This window comes from Stegodyphus dumicola, chromosome 2 (genome assembly GCF_044657685.1).
Source record: "Stegodyphus dumicola isolate Sdum_Otavi_A_Nest chromosome 2, ASM4465768v1".
In the NCBI taxonomy this organism is placed as follows: domain Eukaryota; kingdom Metazoa; phylum Arthropoda; class Arachnida; order Araneae; family Eresidae; genus Stegodyphus; species Stegodyphus dumicola.
This window is the reverse complement of record NC_140769.1, coordinates 150,036,366-150,063,818: the sequence shown is the minus strand read 5'-3', so window position 1 is coordinate 150,063,818 and position 27,453 is coordinate 150,036,366. Positions and strand designations below refer to the sequence as shown.

The window sequence follows — 27,453 nt, the reverse complement described above, 5'->3', positions numbered from 1 at the left end:
TTTTAGTTTGAACCTTAGTGTAGAGACCCGCCAGCAGCTGAGCGGTAAAAGCCTCTGATCACTGGTAGGCTGGTCCGGAATTCGAGTCTCTGCAAACGGGCTGGCTGAATTGGCGTTTTGTGGTTTAACCCATGTGTAAAGTGGTACGAACCAGTTTCGCTTAAGAACACCTCCACGGGGCATCCCGGCCTCTGCGTGTAGTGCCTAAGGACGGAGCACGTAATATTTATTAAATATATATATATATATATATATATATATATATATATATATATATATATATATATATATATATAGGGTAGGAAATAATTGGTTTTTGGAAGCAGAAATGTATAAAACAGTTGTGCTTTCGAACCATTGATCTCCAGCTTGCCAGCTGAACCTGCTAACCATTTAATCCAAGAGCATGCACAAAAGCTTGAGATAATTTCTTAGAGAGTAACCTTCAACTTTTTCTAATAAGCATATTCAAAAGAGGCCCTTAAAAAAGAAGATACGTATTTTGATGTTGAATAGACTTTTGGGAAGAAAATATGCATTCTTTAGGAAGCTTTTCGTAACGCTTAGCAAATGAATTTATCTCTTACTACCATACAATTCTGCGTGTGCAACAGACATGTTCGTCTTAAGATTTTTGTCGTTTCTATTACCTAATTTTTGAAATGAAAACAATTGGTTTCACCCAGTATTAATATAGTTCGATGAAAATGTATTTCAAACGGTTCCGATTAAACTTCTAAATTTTACCTAGGAACAGACTATTCGAATCCTGCGATTCATGAAAAGGATTCGAGATTAAAAAACTCGAGTCCTCCTTCAAACCTATAAAAAATCATTAAACGTTTCAATGAAAATATTGGAAATGCTGGTTTTATTAACGTTGTATTGATGTGTTCATTAAAAAATAGAATGAGATGACCGAAATTTCAGAAACATTTGGAAAACTTTTTGGTGACCTTTAAAGTCACTCTGTTTCAATCAGGCAGCTAAAGATATCTGCTGCAATCGGCACGCTACACTTTTTCGAAAATCGTCCACGAAACATCTGCCATAGTATGTAAAAACTGCATCAAACATATTTCTCAAAAAGTTAAAAAGTTGAACTACTCAGGTATGGGGTTCTGTGTTCACTGAAGTATCAATTTGAATTGTTATCCAATTTTTTTCACATAAAAGAGTTTTAATTATGTACTTAATTTTCTCGATTTCTGTAAAACATTTTTACGAAATATAGCTGCACGTATTGTAAAACGACTATCCTTAAATTTGTTTTTCGTTAAACACACATTTAAAATGTTGCTTTATTCTTGAAACGTTTAGAATTAAAATACGTTTTTCTTATTTGAAAGATTCTAGAATATTTAGGGACCACCAGTAGCCGAGCAATAAAGTCACTGAACACTGATAGTTCGGTACGACGTTCGAATCCCGCGAACGGGTTGGCTGCATGGGCGTTTTCGTGGTTTTCCCCTTGTTATACGAGCCAATTTTCCTTAGAAAGTCCTCCGCGAATGCATTTCTTCCCTTAGGCAAATAGCTCTGAGGCTTTGCCATAATTAAGTAAACCAAACCTAAAAAGTTTAGTATTCGTCCCAACTTTGATTTACTATTTAATATTATTTCACAAAATGTTTATGTCTTACCAAAAACCAGTTCAGCGCATACAAATCCGGGAAATACTGTTCTGAAGGTTATCTAATTGAAAATGGTTTATATTTAAGTTCTAAAATAAGATAAACCCCGGAAACACGCATATAGCTAGACCACTCCACCTCTAAGAATCGAATTCAGAGCGTATCTTTCGTGATTTTGAAGCGCTGAACACTGGTAGTTCGGTCCGGGATTTGAATCCCGGCGAACGTGCTGGCTGCATGGGCGTTTTCCCATGTGTAACATATATATGAGCCAGTTTCCCTTAGAAAGTTCTCCACGAACGCATCACTCTCCTTAGTCAGATAGCCCTCGAGTGTATAATCAAATAAACCCAAACTCCCATGGTTTCGCGTAACTGGCTTAATGATCAACAAGTATTAAGACAACAGAGCAACAAAAGGTGCGTCATTTTTAACAGTAGCATTAAGTTATTAAAGATCTTAAAGGATGCGTTGCTAATAAACATCCATATAGCTAGACCATTGAATTTTAAAGAGCAAAATTTATGCATTTATATATCGAAAACTTTGTGCGTGAAAATTTACTGAATACTAATTAAAGTTCTTTATGATCACTCGAAAATCTCTCAAAGCTTGTAGATTGACTCCCTGAACTCGGCGGAAAAGTATTTTAATATTTTCTATTGTTTTTATGCTCTATGGCAGCGGTGCTCAACCTTGTGCTCATCGATCGTTTTATGTGTGCTCGCCAGCCCGAATTAGGTATTATGAACAAAAAATATTTTTAAAATAACCATTCATTTATATTTCTTAATTGTTAAAATATGCTAAGTATTTATAGTCAAAAGAGATAACGTGCAAGACGTTATAAAACAATTTATTGCTGACTGATGAACGTGATAGCGAACATGGAATCTTATTGCTTCATTCCGATTTTAGATGAATCAGCAGGGGAAAAGTACTTCAACGATTTGTAGAACTTCTTTCGCCAGTAAAGCAGTTTTGGGAATCCGGAAAGGAAGATTATAAAGAATTGGACGATAATAATTGGTTATCCGATGTGTATTTTATCACGGATATACTAACTGCTAAATTGAACAAACTGAACGAAGATCTCCAGGGAAATGAAAAAACCCTTTTTCAATTGACTGGGACTGTAACTGTTTTTCGGATAAAGTTAAATTTGTGGATAAATCAGATGAAAGAAAAAATTTACCATTTTCAGACCGAATTCTTCTTTTGAAACAAATGTGTCTCAGGCAAATAGAGTAAGAGAAATTAGGCAGGCTATTCTAAATGCCGAGGACTATGAAGAAGAAGCTGCGAAAGAATACGCGGCAAGAATTTGGGCTGCGGCTGAGCAGAGAAAAGCAGAAGAAATAGCCGAGCAAGAGAGAGCAGAGCGGGAACGTGAACAAGAGAGAGCAGAGCGGGAACGTGAACAAGAGAGAGCGGAACGGGAACGAGAGCGAGTTTTTGAATTGGAAAGGTTAAAACTGATGAATGTGGTTCAGACTACTAGCCTAGCTTCCACGGTTTCGAAAGTTGAACAATATAGAGGAAAAAAGGTTAATTTGAAAGATCTAGTACCGCGTTTTGAACCGAGTAATATAGATATTTCATTATTCTTTATGCTATTTGAGAAACAAGCTCAAAAAGAAAACGTTAATGAGATTGATTGGGTCTCGCAATTAATTCCTTTATCACCTCACGATGTAGCCCAGTTAATAGTGAGAGAACCAGCGGATAAAGGGGATGATTATCAGCATGTTAAGAAATTACTCATGCAGAGATTCAAGCTTAGTTCTTGGGCACTAAAAACAAAATTTTAAGAACATTCTAGAAAAGAGGAATGCTATGGGTGGATTTAGTGTATGAATTGAAAGTGTATTTAGAGAATTGGTTGGATTCAGTAAAGTTCAAGATTTTGAAAGTCTTAAGGAACTTATGCTCACTGAGCAAATTAAGCGGCGAGTCACTCTAGAAATAAGAGCACTATTTAGACAATTGGGAAGAATTTATAACAGCTTCCATTTTAGCAGAGAAATGCGACAAGTATGAGGCTTTGCGAAGAGATACGAGGAAGTTAGAACAGACAGCGGGGTTAAAGAAACCATTTGAGAAAGATAGAGAGCGGTATTTAAATTCTAACTGTAGTTACTCGTATAATCAGAAAAGTACTGGTCATCAAAAAATTAAATCAGAGGAGCATAGAAAAAGGGAGGCTCCTAAAAAAAAGCAAGTTTTCAATGAAGCAGGTTTCGAGAAACAGCGGAAAATAAGGTGTTACCAATGTGGAAAGGACGGACATATCCGACCTAACTGTCCATCGCTGGAAAAGAATAAGGCTAATCTAGTGAATAATCTAGGAACGGAGAGTTTATGAAAATGTTTTGAGCCGTATTTCAAGAAAGCAGTAATTAATGGGATAGACAGAGAATATCTGAGAGATACTGGAGCTGGTATAGATCTATGTAATAGTACTTGGATTAATACTAGTGACTTATTAGGGGAAACTGTATGGGTGAAACAGCCTTTGGACACAGAATGTAAATGTTTACCTTTGGCGAAAGTCACCATTGAAGGTGATTTTGGTGTGGTCACCACAAAGGCAGCGGTTACTCCGGTAGAGTTAGATAAAGAGTACTATTTGTTAGGGAATAAAACTGCACAGTTGATTGAGGAAATTAGGGAACGACCGGTTCTCTTGAATGCTGTGGAGACTCGTAGTCAGGCGCATGCGCGCAGGAGTCTAGAGAGAGCGAGTGCAAAAGACTTAGATTCCAGATCGGAAGAAAAGAAAGAGATAGAAAGTGAAAGGGCCGTCAATAATGAGCATTCAGAAGAAAGGAAGTTAACCAGTAATACGGAGGAGGCAATTAAAATTGCAGACATCAGTTTAGAAGAAAGGTCTATCCTTGCGGATGTTTCGCCAACAGAATTCTTGGAAGCACAAAAAACTTGCGCTAGTTTAGCGACCCTGTGGAAGAAAGGGGAAAGTGAAAATGAGAAAGAGTTTATAATAGTCAAGGAAAGACTATTCAGAGTGGCAGGTTCTAAAAAAGGGGAAGATAAGCGTCAGCTGTGTGTGCCTCTCGTTTTTAGGAAAGGGATCTTGAAGTTACGCCACGAGGAAATCTCTGGTCATTTAGGGGTAACAAAAACCAAGGATAGAGTTTTGACACACTATTTCTGGCCTAATTGGTACCAGGAAATTGAAGAATTTGTGAGGACGCGCGATATTTGTCAGCGTGTAGGTAACAATAAGGATAAAAAGAAAGCCCCTATGAAGATTGTGCCTGTTATATCAGAAGTGTTTAGCAGATTAAATATTGATGCAGTAGGACCTCTGATCCCTAGTTCGCGTGAAAATAAATACTTAATTACGCCTATCTGTGTTGCTTCCAAATATCCAGATGCCATTCCTGTACAGAATTTAAACTCTAAATGTGTGATTCAAGCCTTGCTACAAATCTTTTCTAGATCAGGTTACCCTAAGGAAATTCAGTGTGATTTGGGTAAATCGTTTACCAGTGAACTTACATCTGAGTTTTTTAGTAAGTTCGGAATTAAGGTGTATCATTCTTCTGTGTGTCACCCTCAAAGCAATTCTGTTGAAAGGTTGCATTCCATCTTGAAAAGGGTATTGAAGGCTTTGTGCTTGGAAAGCGGGAAGGACTGGGAAGAATGTTTGCTATGTGCTTTGTTCGCCCTCAGAACTGTTAGCCATGAGAGCACAGGTTTTAGTCCCTGCGAATTAGTACATAGAAAAAATTTGAGAATGCCTCAAACGATTGTGTATGAAAACTGGCTAGAGGAAGAAAGTTCAGACCCCACTGTGGTCGAGTATGTTCTAGACTTAATAGACAGATTAAAGAAGTGTCAGGAGCTGGCTGTAGAGAGGATGAAAGAGTGTCAGAGTAAAAGAAAACTCTGGTATGATCGCAACGCTGTTACGAGAAGGTTTAAGGTCGGAGATCTCGTGCTTGTTTTAGCCACGTCTAAACCACACAAAATGGCTGTAAACTGGATAGAGCCAGGTAAAGTAACTAGTGTGATTTCCGAAACCAATTATACGGTAGAGATTCCAGGTAAGCGTAGCAGTGACACCATTTATCACGTAAATTTGATGAAACCTTATTATCAGGGCCCCGAGTTTGTGAATCTTGTAATGGAGGAGGTCATGGAAGATATTGAGGGAGAAGTGGATATTCCTTATCCCTTGGCTGATGCAACTCAGGTAGATTTTTGGAAAATAGTTGGAGCTAGTAAGCTAGAAGAAAGAGCTTCGGCAGAGGAAATAGGAAAATTCCAAGAAGTTATAAGGAAGTATGGAGCGGTGTTTTCGTCCGACCCCGGCTGTACGTTTTTGGTCGAAACGGATATTAAATTGTTGGATGAGACTCCGGTTAGGTTAGGTTAGGTTAGGTTATTTAATTACGGCAAAGCCTCGAGGGCTATCTGCCTAAGGGGAGGGATGCCTTCGTGGAGGACTTTCTAAGGGAAACTGGCTCGTATACACGTTACACATGGGGAAAACCACGAAAACACCCATGCAGCCAGCCCGTTCGCGGGCTTCGAACCTCGAACCGAACTACCAGTGTTCAGCGACTTTACCGCTCGGCCGCAGGTAGGCGAGACTCCGGTTAGAGTCAGGCCTTATCGAATGTCGGCGAAACAAACCGACATCCTAAAAGAGGAAATTAGGCGGTTGCTTGAGTTAGGAGTCATAGAAGTCGGGCAATCTGATTATACTTCGCCTATGATCTTAGTAGAGGTCCCAGGTAAAGATCCTCGTCCTTGTGTAGACTACAGAAAATTAAATTCAGAAACTATGACCGAATTTTTTCCCTCTTCCCAATATTGAAGAAGTAGTAGAAAAAGTCAGCGCAGCTCCATTTATCACGATCACGGATCTAACCAAAGGATACTTCCAGATACCACTCACAGAGCGTGCACGAAGGTATGCCGCATTTGTGACGCCTTTTGGATCTTTCATCCCGAAGAAAATGATGTTTGGGCTTTTAAATGCGCCTTTCTATTTTTGTAAATTGATCGCTCAAGTTTTAGGAGGGCTGGACAATTTTGTTCTACCGTATATTGACGACATCGCAGTCTTTTCGCCGACTTGGGACAGACATATGAAGGATTTGGATGTGGTTTTAGGTCGCCTTCAGGAGGCTAAATTGACTGTTAAGCCCACGAAATGCAAATTCGCACAAGACCATGTGAAATTTCTGGGTCATGAAGTAGGGTCTGGGAAAAGGTCGCCTAGTGAGGCCAAGATTCAAGCAATCAGAGATTTTCCGATCCCCACTACTAAAACACAGATACGTAGCTACCTTGGTACTGTGGGCTACTATGCAAGGTACATATAAGACTACGCCCGTATTGCGGCACCTTTGACAGACGCTTTGAAGGAGAAAAACAAAACAAAAAAAAGTTATTTGGACAAAAGCGTGCGACGAGGCTTTCAATAAACTGAAGACCAAACTAGTAAAAAGTCCGGTTTTATTTTCACCAGATTTTTCTAAAGAATTTATTGTGTAGACAGATGCCAGCTTATATGGTGCGGGTATTGTGTTGTCTCAAATTCAGGATGGGGAGGAACACCCTATACTGTAGCAAAAAGTTTACTAAAGCGGAGCGAAATTATAGCACCATTGAAAGAGAACTAGCCATTATTTATGGACTGAAAAAACTAAGTCATTACTTAGACGGACAAAAATTCAAGATCCAGACGGATCATAATCCGTTGACTTTTTTAAACAAAATGATGGGATCAAATTCTCGTTTGACTCGCTGGGCATTGTGTCTCCAACAGTACAACTTTGAAATTGTTCATAGGCCAGACAAATTACACGGTAATGCAGATGGCTTAAGTCGTGCCCTAGTCTAGTGACTGAATATCACTAGTGGATACAAAGTAAGGTAAAAAGTAATGAAAATGGATGAAAATGATTTTTGTAGAGTTTTGGAATTATTTTTGTGCAGATTCAAAATTGTTTGCATTGTGTGTTTCATTTTCAAAAAAATTCTTAGAATTAACTGTTTTATCTTAAGTATTAGCATTGAGTAAAATTTGAGGAATATGCTTTGTATAAGGCAGACATTAGGAGTAGTTTAAATTATTTTTGTTGTATTTATGCGGTTATGTTGTCTAGAAATAAGTGCAGGGTAATGTAACTGGCTTCTCTATTATCACTTAAATGGTTTCCACTTGTGTTTTGAAAGCAGTGAATTGTATTTAGAATTTTTCCTTCCATAGTCAAGAAAAATTCCTTTATGAGGGAAGGAGTTGTGATAAGGTCACATAAAAGAAGAAGAGACTGAAGATTTATATGGACAAGGAATGTCTCGTGAGCATAAGCTGAAAATTATTATTTTTTAACTTACAAATACGTTTTCAATAGTTGTTAAAATAGTCTTTATAAAAATAATTAAATCGTTGGCAATGTTAAAAACGCAAGCTCGAGAGCCACGAATTGCTCTCGCACGTAAAATGTATAGAATTTGATTTTAAGGAAAAGATTTAGGTTTTTCTCTTCTGTATGGTATGTAGCCATATTTGTTTTTTTTGGGGGGGGGCGTTCAATAAAATTTTCCTGCGGTGTTCCGTCATTAGCGTTTTCATTGGAGTTCAACATCACACCGTTGAAGCATTAACACTGCACCACAATATGTTCAGGCCCAGTCGGAATTCTCTGAGGATACTGGCAAGAGCAGGAACGAATCATCCTGCTGAATGCCAGGAAAAACACCAAAGTATCAAAATATCTCAAAGGTGCGGATGCCTTCGCAGAGGACTTTCTGAGGAAAATTCGGTCGTATTTAGGTTACACATGGAGCACATTAAGAAAAACCTACGCAACTAATTCATTCGCCGAGATCTGAATCTTGTTGAGTTATAATTATTCAATTTTATCAATTTGACCATACGTAGTTAGAAGTAACAGTATTTTAATTGCTCTCAAATGGAAGGGAATGAACTTCTCAGTGGGAGGGATGCCTTCACAGAGATCTTTTTAAAGAAAACTGACTCGTATTCACGTTACATATGTGTTCAGATATGGCCAATAGGTCGATAGCAAACAATAGGCCAGCTCTAAACAGAAGTGAAATAAGCAGCCGCCTAGGGAGCCGATTTTCAGACAGAATCACTTAAAAAATTGGTTAATCTTCGGATTATGGTAATTTGTCGATTTTTTAGCGAAAATTTGGCGACCAACCCTGCTACAGTAACCTGCTAGTTTTTTCTTGGACGCCATTTTGTTTTCACGAAGTAAAGGCATTTTTTTTTTTAACTCAATATTTTTTTTTCAACAATGTGCTAGACTAATTACGCTTATGCTAGAACTTTTATGGAACAAAAGTGCTTAATCATGACGAAGATTAGGTGCGAAATTGGGAGAAAGTGCAGAATCGCCCACTGCTTGCCGCGTTTTTAAGAATTGCACATACACGGTATCCATGTACACGTCGATCTATTTTCACTTAAAAAAAATATCCCAGAATTGCACAAAAATGGCATTGCACACACTCTTGACTTTATCCATGTACACTGCTAAAGTCCTAACTAGTAACTTTTATCGCCCTACCAAAATGTCGCCAAACAACTTGTTACCATATTCCAAAAATTAGCCAAAAGATTCTTACAAGCAACAACTGAATAAAGGTACATTTCGTTTTAAATAATAAATAAGTGTTTGTTATTTACAATGAGCGCCAACCATATTGATCGTTTCAGACAGCTTTTCTTACACTTTTTTTTTCAAGCGGGGACCACTTTCACAAATTAGAATATTTTGCCAACGAACTTAGTCTCCCTTTCAAAAGCATTTTTGAGCATATGTTTCTGTCAATTTACTTATATTTTCTAAAATACAATTAATTAAAAGAAAATCTGAAAGCTTTCAGATTTTATATTACGCCCAAAGGAGCGTTGTTTTTAACGTTTCGTGTGCTACCTTTAGTTATTAAATATCATGTTATTCGCACTTAAACCATAAAACTCAATTCAACAGCACTATCCCAAAATAGTTTCTTAAAGGAGCATTCGTTAGAATTTGCAATAGATAATTTATTTTTCTTTCTCGTACAGTGCTGTCATTGCTCGTTTTGAAATCGTTGAGTTTCTTAACCCAAAATTCTTAAATGCTTTTACAAAATATGAGATAGATAATAAAACAAATTCAAAATTCGGGCTTCCAGACGCCCATATTTGGGTGAAGGCACACTCCTTTTTTTTTTTTTTTTTTTTTTTTTTCAAAATTGGATGGCTCTAGGTAGCGTTGTTTTATCACAATGCGAAAAACACAGACACTTTTATGCAGATTCTTCATTATTTAATTTAGACGATTGCCATTTCTTATTTCCAGACTCTGAATTTTCAGCTATACTGGGGTACAGGCAGTTTATTTGAATTTTTTTAACCCTTTTTTGGAGATCTAGAAAGACCACAGATTGAGAAACGCTGCTCTAAGGCGCTAAAAATCCTCGAGAAGAGTCTGACTACTGGTTGACCGCGGCTATCAAATATTATTTTTTTAGACAAATACACACATTGCATCACAACAGCATAATCGATATTATCATTAGCACAATTTATAGCTGGGTTAAGACTTCATCTCTATTTGCCGGTGTCCGCCGATAACATCGCGGCAAAAACATCGCAGACGAAAACGTCGCGGAGAAAACAACGCAAGGCGAAAGGCGAAAACGTCGTGCCACAAAACATCGTGGGAGAAAACATCGCAAAGAGAAAACATCGCAGTTCTAAAACATCGTGATACAAAATATCGTCATCGAAAATAAAGCGGTTCAAAAACTTCGCATTTAAAAACATCGTCGTCGAAAATATCTTGGTAAAAAATAAAGTATCTAAAAATCATCGCATGACGATAACATCGCAGACATGCTTTTTTTCAGGCTTTAATAGTAATTGTAAATGGATATTCCTATAATGATTGAGCGCAAGATGGAATGAAGGATAATTTTTACTTTCATATTTTTTATTAACTAATACATTTTTGCTGATAAAGTAAGAAGGAAACTTAAGCATAAAAAAGTAATGCAACTTATAGCACTTAACAGAATTTTAAACCGACATAGTTAACTAACAAAGGTCATTAATAAATTACTTTTTTAAGCTTTTACTGGTAATTTTTCATGAAAAGTATAATCTAAAAAAAGCCTGAAAAAAATAAAGCATGTCGGCGATGTTATCGTCATGCGATGATTTGTAGATACTTTATTTTTTACCACGATATTTTCGAAGACGATGTTTTCAAACTGCGAAGTTTTTGAACGGCTTTATTTCCGACGACGATATTTTGTACCACAATTTTTTAGACCTGCGATGTTTACTCCCACGATGTTTTGTAGCACGACGTTTTCGCCTTGCGTTGTTTTCTCCGCGACGTTTTCGTCTGCGATGTTTTTGCCGCGATGTTTTCAGCTGTAACCCTATTTGCCCCAGCATCCACTTGTCTAACAGACTGGATGATGTTAAATTTTTCCGAAGTTAATTGCGGCTAATTTGTGTATAAAAAATCTGATGATGACCACGTAACTTCCTTGTATGGCTTATTAAATGATGCACATTTTTTGCTGCACTTCTTTTAAACTTATTTCCTCGAATTATTCTAATTAACCGATTTCTCAAGACAAGTTGAAAATAACATCAAAAATTGCAAATTTTGAAATTAAATTATTCGGTCAACTTATGTCGTAAGGGAGTCAAAATTTTCATAATTTTATGATTTCATAACAGGTATAAAACGCTTTGAAATATAAGTATAGGAACTGAGAAACCACGTTAAAAGTTAGATTTCTTTGTTTGTCCAAAATTATATATATATATTTTAATTTTACTTTGGCAAGACCATGTTTTGGAAATTAGAAAAAAAGAAAATAATTTTGGTATTGCAGATTGCAATTAAAAACGAAGGTGCATAATTAAATATTATAACGGTCCCATATGCAAAATTTCACGTTCTAAGGCTAATTTTTTTTTTTTTTTTTTTTTTTTTTTTTTTTTTTTTTTTTAGTTATGCGAGATGCATACGTATGTACGGTGCGTAGAGATGTCACGAAAAAGTCCATTTCACATCTGTTTTGGTAAAAAGAGTCTGTCCGTACGTACAGACGTCACGCAAAAAGTAGTCAAAATGGATTCGGGAACGATCAAAATGGATATTTCTGATGAAATATGATGCTAGAAATTTTCCGTGAGTGCAATAATTCCCTTTATTTCGTACAAGGAGGCAAAAGTTTATTGATAACTTTTTACTGATAAAAGTTTTTACTAAAAAAAAACTCGTTGATTATACTTATGCTAAACCAAATAAGTTATATTAGATACCTTGTATTAAATTGACCTCCTATAACGGCCTAAAATATTTTTATTAAATTTTGCCAGCAATTAAATAAAAAAAAATAAAATAATACTTTTATTTATTTGCTGCACCTAAAAAAATTCTAAGATTTAGCAGTTAAGCTAGAGAACATAACTAGAAATATAATTTAAACACTTTTAATATAAACACACATATAATTTTAATAACAATAAACTCTTATTATTAATTTATAATCTTTCAACCCGAATTAGGTTTTTTGCTGTGACAAACACTTTTTTCAAACAATTGCAAACTTTTTCATAAAATTTATAAATATAAAATATGGAATTACTATGAAGTACTTGCAGCAAATTTTAAACAGTGAAGAAACGGCTTTAAAATAAAAAAATTATTCATGCAGTCTTTCAGCCGAGAACTATTAACTATAAGTAATTAACAGTTTGAAATAATTAATTAAAAAATGGAAAATTATTTATTTCCATGCTCAGAAATTTCAATTATATATTTTCTATAAATATTTATAAATGACAGAACTCACCTTTCGGAAATCTTCCGTTAGTGTTTCTTCAGTGATAAATGAAAGAATTTTTTTTTTTTTTTTTTTCGAAATAATATATACACTTGTGCTTTTCTTTCTAGTGCCTAAAACTAAAATAAATTAATTATAAATCTCTTAGCAATAAATACGTACTCCTAGGCAGTAAATTATTAAAAAAAAGGCATCAAGTAATTTAAAATTATGGCACTTTCGAAGCTCAATATTTTACATAAACCTCCATCCGAAAGGATGTTTTGGAACCACCTATCAAATATGCGCGGAGAGAAAAAAATCAGAACTTGGCGAAAAGTAAACCGGTTTGTAAACTTGCTTTGTATTCATTCGTTCTTTCTACGATACACTGCCGAAGAGTTAAAGAGTGCGGAGGGAGAAAAGGAAAGTAAATTCCAATTTTAGAGCGGGCATATCGCGTATTAAATCAGAAGGCCGTTGGCGACATTCATGGCGGCAAGTTTGGCGAGATTTGTTTCCGCACCGGCGGCTGCGTTATGTAATGCAACGTAAAGCGGTTTGTTATATAACAACCATTTCATAACTCTGGGAATGACATGTAAAAATGATGAGGGGTGCAACTGATCTACCATTGAGAGGTCGATTCAGATAAAGAAAAGTCATGTACTGAGAACACTATTCGAGAGAGAAAAAATGAAACAAAGTGACAATTCGGTAGGTAAAGTCTAACGAACAAGAAACCGGAATTTTTCAGCTTACATTTACATTACGCTCGCTTACAGCTGCATCCTTTAAAGCAGGTGTTCAGTCTTGTAACTCAGATACTCAACCGAAACTGAATCTTATCGAATTGCACAGAATTATACAAATACATGCATATTACTTGAGGACTCAATTTACGTGCTCGCGGCAAAAATACGTCAAGCCTACGACAAGTAACATTTCGTTGATATCTGAATCAAGTTACACACTGTAAAAAAATATCACCAAATTTGACTGTTCCGTTCGTCAATTACGCCGCTAAAACCGAATCTTGTGTACGTTACGTGAGCTTATATAAGGAAATTAAGTTCTAAAGCGCACCTTACACACTTATCTCAAGAAAAGTTATGCGCATATTTATATTAAAGATACTTAAAGATACTAAGTTCCTATCAGAGTTTGAATTTCAGTTTCTCAAGGTTTCAATCCATCATGTGAAGGTTACATATGACAGTCAGATTTTCCGAAAAATTTCTAGACGAAATATAAAGCAACACAGAAATAAAACTCTCGTGCTTTCGTTCCGAAATATGATTAACGATAGCTGCTAGCACACTAGCGACCAAATTGTAAAACCAATGAACACTGATAGTTCGACTTAAGTTCACATCTCGGTTATCGGGTTGGTTGCATGAAAGCTTTGTTTTATATCTCGTGTGTAACCTAAATACGAGTCAATTTCCCTGAAAAGTTTTCCACTAAGGCAACCTTGCCCTTAGGGAGATAGCCATGGAAAGTTTTGCCATAATTCCTAATCCAAGCTGTATTTCAAAATAACAGCTGAAATTGCGATGCGTACACTAGCAGCTAAGTGAAAAAAATCCGTCAAGCACTGACAGTTCCTTCCAATTTTGATTCCTTGTGACTGAATGAAGTTTTTAGACAATGGAAGCATTCCACTTGGTACTTACGTATTAACGTAATTATCATAGCAGAAGTTGACAAATTTTCAGAATGTGCCAAAATCTGGCAACCATGCGCATAACCATTCTTCGGACAACCATGCTTATAACAATCCTTCATCACCGGTTTTTATGAACAAATCTTGATATTCTAGAAAGCCGCTTTTGCGCGTGCTTGCTTGAAGCCGAGCCTTCGCAATTCTCTGATGCTTTTTTTAAGCGAAAACTGATCGCTGTGTACTTCGGGAAAAGAATAACGCAGAAACATTACAGAAAGATTTCAAGAAGAATGTAAATGCTTTATTTTTTTATTGCATCAGGTAACCTTTATTCAATAATTCAAATTTTTACACTATGTTTTCATATGTTGATAATAATTACCAATTTATGAAAAATATCGATACTTTGGGAATCTTTCTAAAACAAAGCCGCGAAAACCCTGTAAGTAACTTTTATCTTTTCACATGTAAAAAGTCGCCAAATTGCTCCAATTTTGTTGAATTAATACGTAAGTACCTTCCACTTAATATAGTAAGTAACCCTCTTTGATTCCGTAATATTTAATTTAGCCTAACGGATGCATAGCCCCTGTGAATCCATCCGATGCAATACACAATCATTTCCTGACAAATCTAAGCAACCTCCAATTAAAAAATTGCTTTGCCTAAAAAATAATGTAATATTCTACTCAGAGAAAGATACTACTCTAAGTAGTTCTAATGGAAGATGAAAAAAAGCCAACGCACAAACATTACCTATAGTTATACATTCACGATTTAATTGATGTTTGGTTCATTTATTGCAAAAACTACCAGTGTTCGAATGACATGCCCGCTGAACTCTGCTAATTCGGTACGACTTGAAATTCTGGAGGACAGACTGGCCGCATAGGAATTCTGTATATGTAAAGTGAATAAGAGCCAGTTTCTTACAGAAACTTCTCCACGAAGACTTCTCCTGTGGTAGATGATAGTTCTAGTGTATTTTGCTGTAGTGTAAATAATCTACTGCAATCATTTATTATAATCACTGAAGTACAGCAAATCATTTCATCAGCATATTTCGAAATACTCGTACCTTTTTCCTGCAATTTTCTTTACAGCTCAAAGGAGCGTAGCTGTATTAAGTTTCCGTCTATTTTATTAGCCTCAGAAGGACTATTAGTCTCGAAACTGGATTTTGCGTTGAATCACTAGTCTGAATCACTTTTCAAATTGTTGCCACCAAATCATATTGCCTTGTATTATATTTAAAGGATTTAAATAATAAAGAATTTGCATGAATGTATGCATGTTTTTCGCATTGTGAAAAAACAACGGTACCTAGAGCCATGATTTTGAATAACGTAGTCTTCCACTCGAATATGGACACCTGGAAGCCCGGATTTTGAATTTGTTTTATTGTGTGTTTCATATTTTGTAAAACTTTAACGAATTTTTGATTAACAAACTTCATGATTTCAACGCGAGCAATGGCAAAACTGTACGGAAAAAAAACATTTTATCTCCAGCGCGCGAGACTGTCTATTGGAAATTCTAAAGATAGGCTGTTTTTAAATATTTTTAGCCCAAATGCTCTCTAAACGTGTATGTGTATGTAAATGACGTGCGTGATATAAAATATGATTTGATATATGAAAGCATTCGAATTTTTTAAATTTTTTTTTAAATTTGATTTGGAGATATTTTTTCTTCTTTAAATCTTGCATTTTGTGTGAACCTTTATTGTAGAGTGATTTTTTTCATGATTTTTGTTTATTATTTCAAAAAATATTAACTAGATCGCTATTTTTGTCATCTGATAACGTAATAAAATTTAAAATACACCGATCTTTCTCAAAATATAATAATTTTAAAAAATCGCCTCGAAATGCATAAATAGCATTTAAAAAGCAGGCCAGTAATAAAAGCCGAACTCATACAAAGTACCGGAATATAATAATGCATGATGTCTGCAAATTTTTAGGATTGAGGTCATAAAAGAACAAGGTTTAAAGAAACAGCTTTATCACTGTTTAGCTTTCTATATTCATCTCTCGTGTACATCTTCGCACGTTCTTAGCTTCTGGGTGACTCTGCGACCGCCAAACGTTGGAATATATTTCATTCTTGCATTATATTTCTCAGAATTTTTGAAATGGATCCTTTCGAATGACATTTCACTTCCGGGAAAAGAAAGTAACCTACACTTTCTAAATCGTCTGAGTGAAGAGTCTACTTAAGAAGAGTTTTAGTGTTAAGTAACTATAACGGAGTTACTGACTATTACTGAATTCTGCAAAGAGAATTATGTTTAAAAAATAAATAATAATCGGAGCCAGGCATTTCTGGCATATTTCGCTGAGCTGTCTTCCCACCCCCCAAGAAATCGGTTGTTATATAAATATATGACTTATTCTTTTGGTTGAAACAAGTTGGAACTTTCGCTCACCCAATTAAAGAAAATCGACGATAGGATCTTAACTCTAGGTTTCTGTCATAATGATGGGGCAGGATTCGAATCCCAGAGAAGGCATGAAAATTTATAACCGTATAATGTCTGCGCGGGATGGGGGGCACTCAAAATACAGGACAATCCAAAAGCCGTGTCAAGAATCTAGTGCGACGAGACTACACCCTGTATGACCAATAGTGAAATTCTGGTTTCCCGCTCTCTTATACCTGTATCTGTGGTTTTTCTCCTGTGGCAATCTAATGTTCGACTGCGTGCGCAGCCAAACCACGTCATGTGGTTTATGTAAAAACTGCTAGCGCGGCAGTGAACTCGCTCACTTCGCCCTTTGCTGCAGCATAGGATGTTTGAATTTTTAGTGTTTTTTGTTATTCGTTCTGTTATTTCAGTTGTGTTTAAAGTTATGGTGTGTGTGAATAAAGGTTATGTTTAAGGAAAAAGAGTCATGTCAATTCAAGGATATACACCAAGCACATAACCACCACGCCACCATAAAATGGTGACCCGGCGTCAATGACCATAAAATGGCGATCCGGCTACTCGCATCAAGCATATAGTGGTTGTTCGTTTAAGAGTTTGGTTCCAGAACTTTTGTGTTTTTTTCCCTTCAGCCGCTGACATGGAGGAAACAGCAGCTGTCAAGATTCCAATTTACAATCCGATTGACCCGGCATTGTAGTTTGCTATGTGTGAAGCAACTTTTGCTTTAGCCGCACCCAAGCCTATATTACGGATTCGAAGACATTTAACTACTGGATTTAACTACTGCGTCGCTCATTTGCCGCCGGAAATTGCTGCGTTGGTTAGAGATATCATTCTCCGGGAACGTACAGATGCTTCTTACGAAGACCTCAAAGCTGCTATTACGGAACGCTGTGGTGAAAGCAGTACGAATGAAATAATTACTCACCGGCGAGCAACTTGGAGATAGAAAGCCATCAGAACTTCTACGTATAATGACTACGTATTTGACTATATAAAATACAATGTGTCTGACTCTTTGTTACTGGAATTATTCATGCACCAGATGCCGCCAAATGTTCAATCTATTCTAGCGTCGGCTGAGCCGCTCGATTCATCGAAAGCTGCCAGTATCGCGTATAGAATATTAGAAGTTACACCCGCTCAGGTAAGAGAAGTTCTCGTGTAGCTCTCAATGTCTCTGAGTATTCTAAATTGGATTCCCTGCTGGAGGAAGTGTGCAAACTGCGTAGCGAGGTTTTGTCTCTACGACGGTCACGCAGTATTTCCAAAAATCGCTATAACGGGAAACGAAGCCCTTCAGCTAAAGCTGCTTCGAATTGTTCCTATTGTTTGTATCATCATAAATTTGGTGACAAAGCTAAAAAGTGTGTTCCACCATGTACATTCCAGGGAAGTGTACCAGGGCAAGTGTAGTGGGGACATGCGCTTTACCCTCTGAGTCTCGTCGCCTTTTCATTAGAGACAGGAAATCGAATAGAATATTTTTGTGCGACACTGGCTCAGACGTCAGTCTTCTTTCAGCAACCAGACAGGAAGCGCGTCAAACACCTATTATGACGTGGATACATGACGTGGATTGGCTGCGCACGCAGTCGAACATTAGATTGCCACAGATATGCTGAATGCTAAAAATATTATATCGACTACTGAATCTTATGTGTCACAACTTCGATCAGTCATGCATTTAGTTAGACCTATTCCAACCTCTAGGCATATTCAATCACCAATTTATGTACATCCAGCACTTCAAACCTGTTCTCGTGTATTTCTGCGTATCGATTCCGTTAAACCATCTCTAACTACACCTTACACTGGTCCTCATACTGTGGTTGAACGAATGGATAAAAATTTTATTATTGAGGTAAATAACAAAAAGATTACAGTTACAATCGATTGTTTAAAACCAGCATATATGTTGTCAGAATGTATAAATTCACCTGTAATTCCTCAGTTTCCACAGGAAGTCTGCGAAGACTCAAAAATTGTTCCAAAACAAGTAGTTACCCGAAGTGGACGTCGTGTTCATTTTCCTAAAAAACTAATTACTGTAATATGATTAAAGTTTTCTCTTGTGGTTAGCTGCAAATGTTACAATGTATAGATGCTTGAATGCTTTTTTTTTTCATACGTATTGAGAGTTATATAAAATGCTTATTAACTTTTCATTATTTCTGTTTAACTAAGTTATGCATTGTATGGGTATATATTCCAATCAGAATAGTAAATGTATTATTACTATTCATATATTTGTATTTCTTTTTGCACGTACAATTTTAAAGTATAACTGTTATTTGAATGTGCATATCTTAAATTGGAAATTTACAGCCAACCCTTTTTGTGTCATGACTGTGTGACTGGGGGGATACTCTGTGGCAATCTAATGTTCGACTGCGTGCGCAGCCAATCCACGTCATGTGGTTTATGTAAAAACTGCTAACGCGGCAGTGAACTCGGTCACTTCGCTCTTAGCTGCAGCATAGGATGTTTGAATTTTAGTTTAGTGGTTTTTGTTATTCGTTCTGTTATTTCAGTTGTGTTTAAAGTTATAGTGTGTGTGAATAAAGGTTATGTTTAAGGAAAAGGAGTCATGTCAATTCAAGGATATACACCAAGCACATAACCACCACGCCACCATACTCCTATGCACTCTAAGTATAAGTCAATTTCAGTTAGAAAGTTCTGAAAGAAGGCATCCCTTTTCTTAGACTGTTGCCCCACCAGCGGTCGAGTGATTACAATCACTGAATACTGGTAATTCGCCCCGCGTTTGAATTCAGGCGTATGGGCTTGGTGGAGGGTTAGTTTCAGTGGTTTTCCCCGTGTATAACTTAAATGGAGCTAGTTTCCCTTAAAAAGTACTCCATGAAAGTATCCCTATCCTTAGGCAGACAGTCCTGTTGTGCTTAGCCATATTCAACTAACCTAATATAACCTATTCACGTTACAATAGGGAAAGCCGTTAAAACTTACCATGAAGCCAACCCGTTCGCCTAAAATCTCAAGCCCAGGTCGAATTCCCAGTAGTTAGAGGTTTTATCCGTTCTGCTACCGCTGTGGCTCTCCACAAAAGCACCCCTCCTCTAAAGCAGTCAGCCCTCTTGTGCTTTGTCATATGCAAATGATGTAAACCTTTTGGCAGATTGAGGATTCTGGGGGAAGAGGAAAGTTTTATCCCCAGTTCCCCCAAGAAAGACAGCGGTAGCTCTATTTAGACGTATTTCTTGGTATGAGAACATTGTTAAAAATTACTGGAGAGCCTCGTGAACTAAAGGCTTAAGCGCTAATGTTTGGCATTTGTAAAATAAATAAAGCTCTTAGGCAGATAACCCATGAGTGCTTTGTGATACTTAAATCAGCAATTAGTTCCATAATTCCTTCGTGCAAGGAAGTAATTATTATCTCGGAATTTAATGTTTGGCCCAGGAATGTGTTTAAATTTCATCGCTGGGAGAAAAAAAAAAAAGACGAACGTGCATTTCATAATTTCGTGTACTAACCAATAACCGAAAGAAATCTTTAATTTGACCCTATCACTTAAATGAATGTCGCAAAAAGCTGCGTCAAGACCACTCTGGCGATATGGAGTTTCCCTTTCAAACGTTATCAGTATTGACGTCGCGATCGAATCTACGCTTTCATCGCATTCCTAATATGTTTATTTTTCGCTATCGATTCATTAAAATCAAGGTTGTTAAAGTAATTTATAAAGAAGTAGCCTTCTCTTAAACAAGTCGTAGCTTTTACCTCAAATCTAACAAACAGACCAACTTCCCGATTTCATAAACTTAATAATTGCATAAAGACCTTGTTACAAGTTGTTAATATAAATCGGTTTTGGAAGATGGGTGAAAATATGTGATCGAATATTTAAAATGGAATAATTAAGTCAAAGAAAAATGCAATTCAGTCGAATTTCTGTAAGCTTAAAGAAACTTTCTTCAAAAATAAATTTCGGTTGCTTTAGTCTTCTAGGGATTCAAAAATGGTTGAAATTCATTATATGCTTTATTTAACTACAGAAACTTATAATTGTTTATGGTATTTATAATGGGCGTAGCGTTTAAAGGACTTGAAAAATAAACATAGCTCTTTTTCGACTATTTTCTCATTAAATTTCTTGTTCCCCCCCCCGGAAAACAGTTCATTCTTCCCTACAGTAGAATTAAGCTCGGTTGGAATTTTTTATAAATGTATAATTGCACAAAATTATTTATACTCCATAATAACGATAATAATATTTCATAAAATAATCAGTTAACTCTAATTTACATTTTCGTGAAATGAACAAAAACAAATTTATTTGTACTTATTCCATTCTATATCTCGTTTTGCCGCCCAACTGGTATAGTGGTTAGCGTCGCTGGCTGCCGTGTTGAAGAGCCCAGATTCGAATTCGGGAGAAGGCATGAATGTTTGTAAATGTATAGTGTCGGTGAGGCATGGACGCACTCTAAATATGCGGCCAGCCGAAAGTCCTCTCGTGTGGTTTGGTGGAAGCGGAGAGGGGTGGGAGACCCTCAGATCTGTCGCCCCGGTGTGCTCACCATCAAAATTGGGGGCGGACTCAAATCGCACTGTCATCTGCTAGGTGCTCAAGGCGGTTGCCAACGGCAAGTGTAATCTTGCTCTCTTTGCCACGAAGAATTTCGTGGCCTTGGTCAGACAAGTGAGGATAAGTAGCAACATAACACATGTTTTTTTCTGAAAAAGATATAATGGTATAGCGTTACAAGCGCTTTGCACAGGGTATCTTTTCCCGCAGACTTCATCCATTTAGGATTTGAGTTTGATATTTAGCGAGAAAGACAGTTTTAATGGCTCTGAAAACTAATACGAAAGAACCTTTTCATCTGGGTAACTGTTGACCATAAGAAACTGAGAAGATAATTATAGAAGTGGAATATGTTTGAATCCCTTAATATAGACGATATTTGTCTTCTCGGAAAAAAAACTAGAGTATGAAACTGTTTACGAAGAAACGGCATAAGACTGTATAAGACGTTTCTTCTCAAGAATTTGTCCTCTTCGTACTTACCTGTCATCGTCATAACAGGAGCGCTAATACAGTTAAGTTTTAAGTGTGCATCTGCCACTGAGACTTTTATATCGTCGGAAATAACATTCAGAATATATAAAATGTTCGTCACCACGTCAACCCACATCTGGGTGACAGATATGCTTTCGTGGGGATCCCGTCAGCCAAATGTGGGTGACACTCTTCTCGTTGAAGATAAATTGGATTTTCAGTTAGACTTTTAAAACAAATTTAGTGAAATAAGCACCGAAAAATAAATATAGGATATGTAGACAAAAGTATTAAATATATACATATTAAATATATGTAATAAAAGTATAATACTATACTTTTATTAATTTATATTTAGGTTAAATTATTACATTATACTATGTCGCATGGTATTCGTGGAAACAGTCTAAATACATCTGAAATGATTTCGGACGACTAGAACGTAGTTTTTTAGTTTAGATCTTTAGTGTCTTTTTTCTTTAGTTTCTTTTAGTCCAAAGGGGCGTTAGCCCAGATGGGCTATTAGTATCGAAATGGCATTTTGCTTCGAATCACTAAAAACGTTGAATCATTTATCAAATAGCTGCCACCCAATACTATCGCCCTGCATTATATTTAAAGAAATCAAACAATAAAGAATGTGCATGAATGTGTGTATAATTCTCGCATTGTGAAAAAACAACGGTACCCAGAGCCATTTAATTTTGAATAATGTGTTCTCCACCGGAATATGGGCATCTGGAAGCCTGAATTTTGAATTTCAAATTTGTTTTATAATCTATTTTATATTTCGTCAAAGTTTAACGATTTTTGATTAAAAAAATCCAACGATTTCAAAGCGAGCAGTGTCAACTCTGTACGGAATAGAATATTTTTATCTCCAGCTCGCGAGACTTTTTAGCCCAAACGGGTGTTAGCTTAACCCTTTGCGGCATAGTGTGTCCGGTCTGGACACATCTAAAAATTTCCTTCTGTACGCACAGAAAAATTTAATGAAAAAGGATTTATAAGTTACTATAGGTTACTCTGAACCTTCTTTATTTATAGTAGATTGCAGCTCAATACAAACAAGTCCATATATTTTAGCCATGTTGAGTTTTTTAAGACTCTCATTTTTAAAAGAAATCTTACAGATGTTTTTTAGGGTATAAAAGGAATCGTTTGAAAATAAATTTCTATGTTATTTTTTTGGCTGTATGCTAATCTCCTTATTTTATATTAGTTTTAAATTTTTACCATGAAATCTTGCCTAAAATCAAGCGGTAAACACTAGGTGTGCCCAGACGGGGCTCGCCGATCATCTAGGACAATTGAGAGCCTGTATTCTTTGTTTCTCCGCATCTCATCGGTCAGTTCATGGGCACACCCACAGAATTAAAACGATAAGTGCTATCTTCACAAAATTTTACTTGTGTAACAAACTTCACAAACTTTACTTGTGTACTATTGTACTCTAGGCCTAATTAGACTGCCTACCTTTATTTTTTTTAATCAAAACTCCAACTTTAAAAGGTAGTGTGCCGGAAAAGATTAAATGCTTTCGAAGCGTGTATGTGTGTGTAAATGAAGAAAGCGCTCCCTTTAGGTGATACAATTTTTACATACAACGCCCATCCTTCTGATAGGTTTGTCCTGTTGATATTTACGAATCTCTATTTATGGTGAGACATATTCTTCTTTTGTTTCTATTATTGTCTGGCGCAGCATTTTCCGAGGACAACCATTCGGTAAATCTCCGAAATTTTCTTATCTCTATTTTTTATTTGTGGCTTTCTGGTATTCTATATGAGCAATTACTATAGTTGTTCCTAAGAGTAAAGGTAGTGCTCATTTTCGATAACACATGATGCTTTTCCGTATTTTGTGGCATATGATACCATCTGGTTGCTCCTTGTCGATGTCAGTTTTTCCATTATCGACAAAGTTTTCTGTTTCGGAGGACGACTGCAATGAGGAGAATCGAGCGCGAAGTCATAATGGATGCACGTTTTGTTATAGTATTCTAACATCGCGAACATCTCTCCAATTTAGCATCACAATACCGTTATCATCTTCTCGTGCTATCATTTCACCTGTGTTCAATGGGTACGACATTACAAAACTTCGCATAAATTTTGTGTGCCGTACAGTTACAAAGACATATTCCTTAAAAATTTAAACATTTGACTGCTGATTCATAGCTCCTGTAAAACTTATCGTCTTTCATTCAGTAATTTATCTGCAAGTTCAATGCAGGCGTCTTCGCTTATGATATCTTTCTTTCTCCCGCCAGTATCCCGTCCAGAATGTATTTTCACAGATCATGTGTACCCTTCGCGGGAGCACAGTTTGATTAGTTTTATACCATAAATATGCGATTTCGTTGGTATATATTGCCTGAATATTACTCGTCCCCTCCAAGGAACCGACAATTGAATCTGGGCACCGCGAGAAACTCAACCGAATCGCACTGGACGACGAACGTGTTAATGAGAAATCTAAGCCCTTGGTTTGTGTTTCAGTGATCATCAAATAAAAGCGTTCTTACTCGAAACAACGGGGTTCTATGATATAATTGTTTTATATTATAATATTTAAGTAGGATTTGTTAAAATATTACATTTTACACTTTTTGCATTTACATGGTAGGGTAGGGAAAAAAACCCTTAAATTTTTGCTGGATATTTTGCACACACTTGTTTTGGATTGGATAAAATCAAATAAGCACAAGTTTCTTATTTTATATTTCAAAGTAATGTTAGAAACATGCATATTTTTATGATGTATAAGGTGTTAGAAACACGCATTCTTTGATAAAAATGAAGATACCTGCAAAAGTATGGTATTCAAATAACGCGAATAATGGGTTTGCTTATATTTTACTAATGTTTCTATATCAGAGGTTATTTCTAAATTATTCAGGGGTTATTTCTACTAAACAAAAACGCAGCTTCAGATATCTACCCATCGGTTTTGTTCTCATTTTAGGTTTTGCGAATTTCATTCGTGAAAGTAAGTATTCGCAAAAGTAGATGCTCCTCCCTCCGAAAAAAATTGCATTTTTCTGTCTGTCTTGCAGAATATGGTTTCAATAAAATTCTAAAAGGAATGGATGAGAATATTTTAAATTCTAAATAAATGTGGGGCTCTTGGAAGTTCTATCAGAAGAACTCTCGTAGCATCGCCTACATCCACAAAGAATAACCTTATCATTACCTGTATATTTTAGATTTCCAAATCCAGTGATCTGAACCTATTCCGAATTCAGTCAGAACTGCGACAAAGTAATGCGAAGAATATTGTGTGGCGTGCACTTCGCCAGACTGTGATTTAGCATTCGACTCTGAAAGAGGTCTTGTTTCACTCGAAACATTTTGATGTGTTTGAACTTATGGATATTTTAGCTTAGGACTACGTTCCAAAATGACAGTCTCAGGAACAAAAAATTTTAGGACGCAAAACACGCTTATACCGATATAACCCCTAAAGCTCTAGTTTATGGTTTATTTGATAATTAAAGGGGACCACTACAAAGCACACACATATAAAATTGGGATTGTGATTTAGCCACAACAAAACCTCAAAGTTGAGAAAAAGTACACTGTTTTTTCATGACGTCAGAAGTGCGCGCAAATGTTTGGTTACAATACCATTCATTTCTATGTTGGAGGCGAAGGCATTATAGTTAGTTTCAAATATCTAGCTAAATACTTTCTCAACTAATCTCGTTTTCTATCTTTCGATTTTTGCATTTGCATTGAGCTTCGTTTCGAAAATCCATTTGCGGAATATTGGTTTTCTTCCTTTCGATAAGTCAACGAGTTGCCACGAACCATTTTCTTCTAAGGAACTAACTTCCTCTCGAGCAGCTTTTGGCCGTTTTCGTTTTTCATTTTCTTCCAAATGAAATTCCTCCCAGGTTTTAGTTAAGGAATGAGTATTCATAGCATTCAAGAGCTTTACTTTTTGCGATTTTGTTTGATCTCCCACAGATTCTAAATTGGATACAGTTACATTTTCTTTTCCAAAAACTTTACTTTTCATTTGTCTCTGCTTCATGCTTTCTTCCTTAGGGTTTCCTCTTCGTTGAAAGAAATGTCTTATATGTTAATCAATTACATGGTCTTGAATAAATCTAACAGAACGATTTTTTGCGATTTTATCTCCAGGGCGGGAAATTATATAACCTTTACTTCTGCTGGTCGAGACAGGTCAAGTTCTTTGTTGTTCCATAATTCGTTTGGTGTTTTCGTATTGGGTTTTGAGGCATGCGATTTTGCAGATAATCTGAAGTTAGCACTGCTTCGGCACAGTATTTTGGAAGTTGGCCGGAGTAGGCTAAAAGATATCTTGTCATTTCCTTTAGAGATCCTTTTCGACATTTATGAACTCCATTTTGTGCCAGACAAAATTATTTTTTCCTATTTCCTAATTCATTGTTTATAAGAGCAATATACGAGTATTATTTTAGTTTTGAAATTACTTCATTTTTTCCCTATTAGGCAAATCATTATGAATCTACTGTAACCATAACGAAAAATTACGAATAATAACCACTGTCGGAACGTAAGCATCAGTTTAACATTGCAATTATTTCTCCATGAGGGACTAGCCTGACAACTGGTCACACTTCTCCCCTGCACTTTCAGTGCTGTGTTCTAAACCCATAGTCATGCATTCCTCTACCTGAATTGCGAGTCCAGGCAGCAAATTGATGGCAGCCGGAACACGTTGTGCGAAATTGCACAGCAATCGCGGCTTATCGCGACACTTGGAACATAGATTAAACATCAGTGTGAACAAGTTCTAGCCATCTGGAAGCTCTGAATTTCAGTTCATTAGAATATGGAAAATCAGTTAGCTTGCAGTTTATGTATAAAAATCATGTATTATATATCATGTCTGCAATCATCGTGTGTGATTCCGTCGGTTAGCTCTTTGATTACAAGTTGCTTGATCGAGTTATTGTTTTTATGACCAAGGCGTCTATGCCAAAGTTTAAACTTAGATGAAATTTAATATATTTCTAAATCATGAACGTATAATATGTCCGATAAACTTACTTTCGTTATTTCGTATTCATAATTTAGCGTTTTGAAACAAATCTTTTCTATTCCCGTAGATTTTAAACTTTGCCTGTCCACAATTATGATATTGGAAAATGATTTATGGATTCAAATCCCGTGAAGTGTTTACCAAGTGATTACTGGCCCCGCTATGAAAAATTAAACTTTCTGAAGTTCGAAGTACCACGTTGTTAGTAGACAGAGCGATGGCATTGCATCTAGAATCAGTTCTAATAATTCATTACGAGGTTAGATGCACAACAATTTAAAAAGAGTTCACGTGGTCTTTATTCGAGAATCGGCGCTGTTATCTATTTCGTTTCGGTGATTTTTGACGAATGATATGCGAGCAGTAAAATTTTATATCTATATTTATATCTATATCTATAAAAACGTTACAATAACAAACAGAAAAGAATATAACATTACATTTTCGTGTTTGTAATTAAAATGAATTTATGAAATAATTAAAGACAAATTTAATTTTAAAGTTAATTAATTAATTTTTCGATAAAATTTCAAAAACTTACATTCAGACTAAATTTCTGTTATATATATTTCGTTAATTACTCTGAAAGAATCCTTTTCACCCAAACTCTAGTAATTTTTTGTCAGTGATTAAACTTGTGTGCGGAGTTGAGGCTATGTTTTCCAAAATACTTGGATCTGCATCGAGCTAATGAATCGGTTGGAATGTGTGCTGTTGTCAACTGAACAGTTAAAACGAATCCACCTTCCAGAAACTTCCTGAGCTCGTTAATCGTATTGGAACTGCATTCTCTCTCAATAATGCGAGACCA

At 36.2% G+C, this 27,453-nt stretch overlaps 1 protein-coding gene across 1 annotated transcript in view; it reads right to left on the bottom strand.

Moving 5' to 3' along the window:
* The window catches only part of LOC118205698 (sodium-dependent phosphate transport protein 3-like), a 100,402-nt gene extending 87,485 nt beyond the window's left edge, over positions 1–12,917 (bottom strand). Inside the window, exon 1 of the mRNA XM_085811256.1 lies at positions 12,510–12,917. The gene's annotated coding sequence lies outside the window, so the exon portion shown is untranslated. The remainder of the gene's footprint in view (positions 1–12,509) is intronic.
* Positions 12,918–27,453: the final 14,536 nt, after the last annotated feature.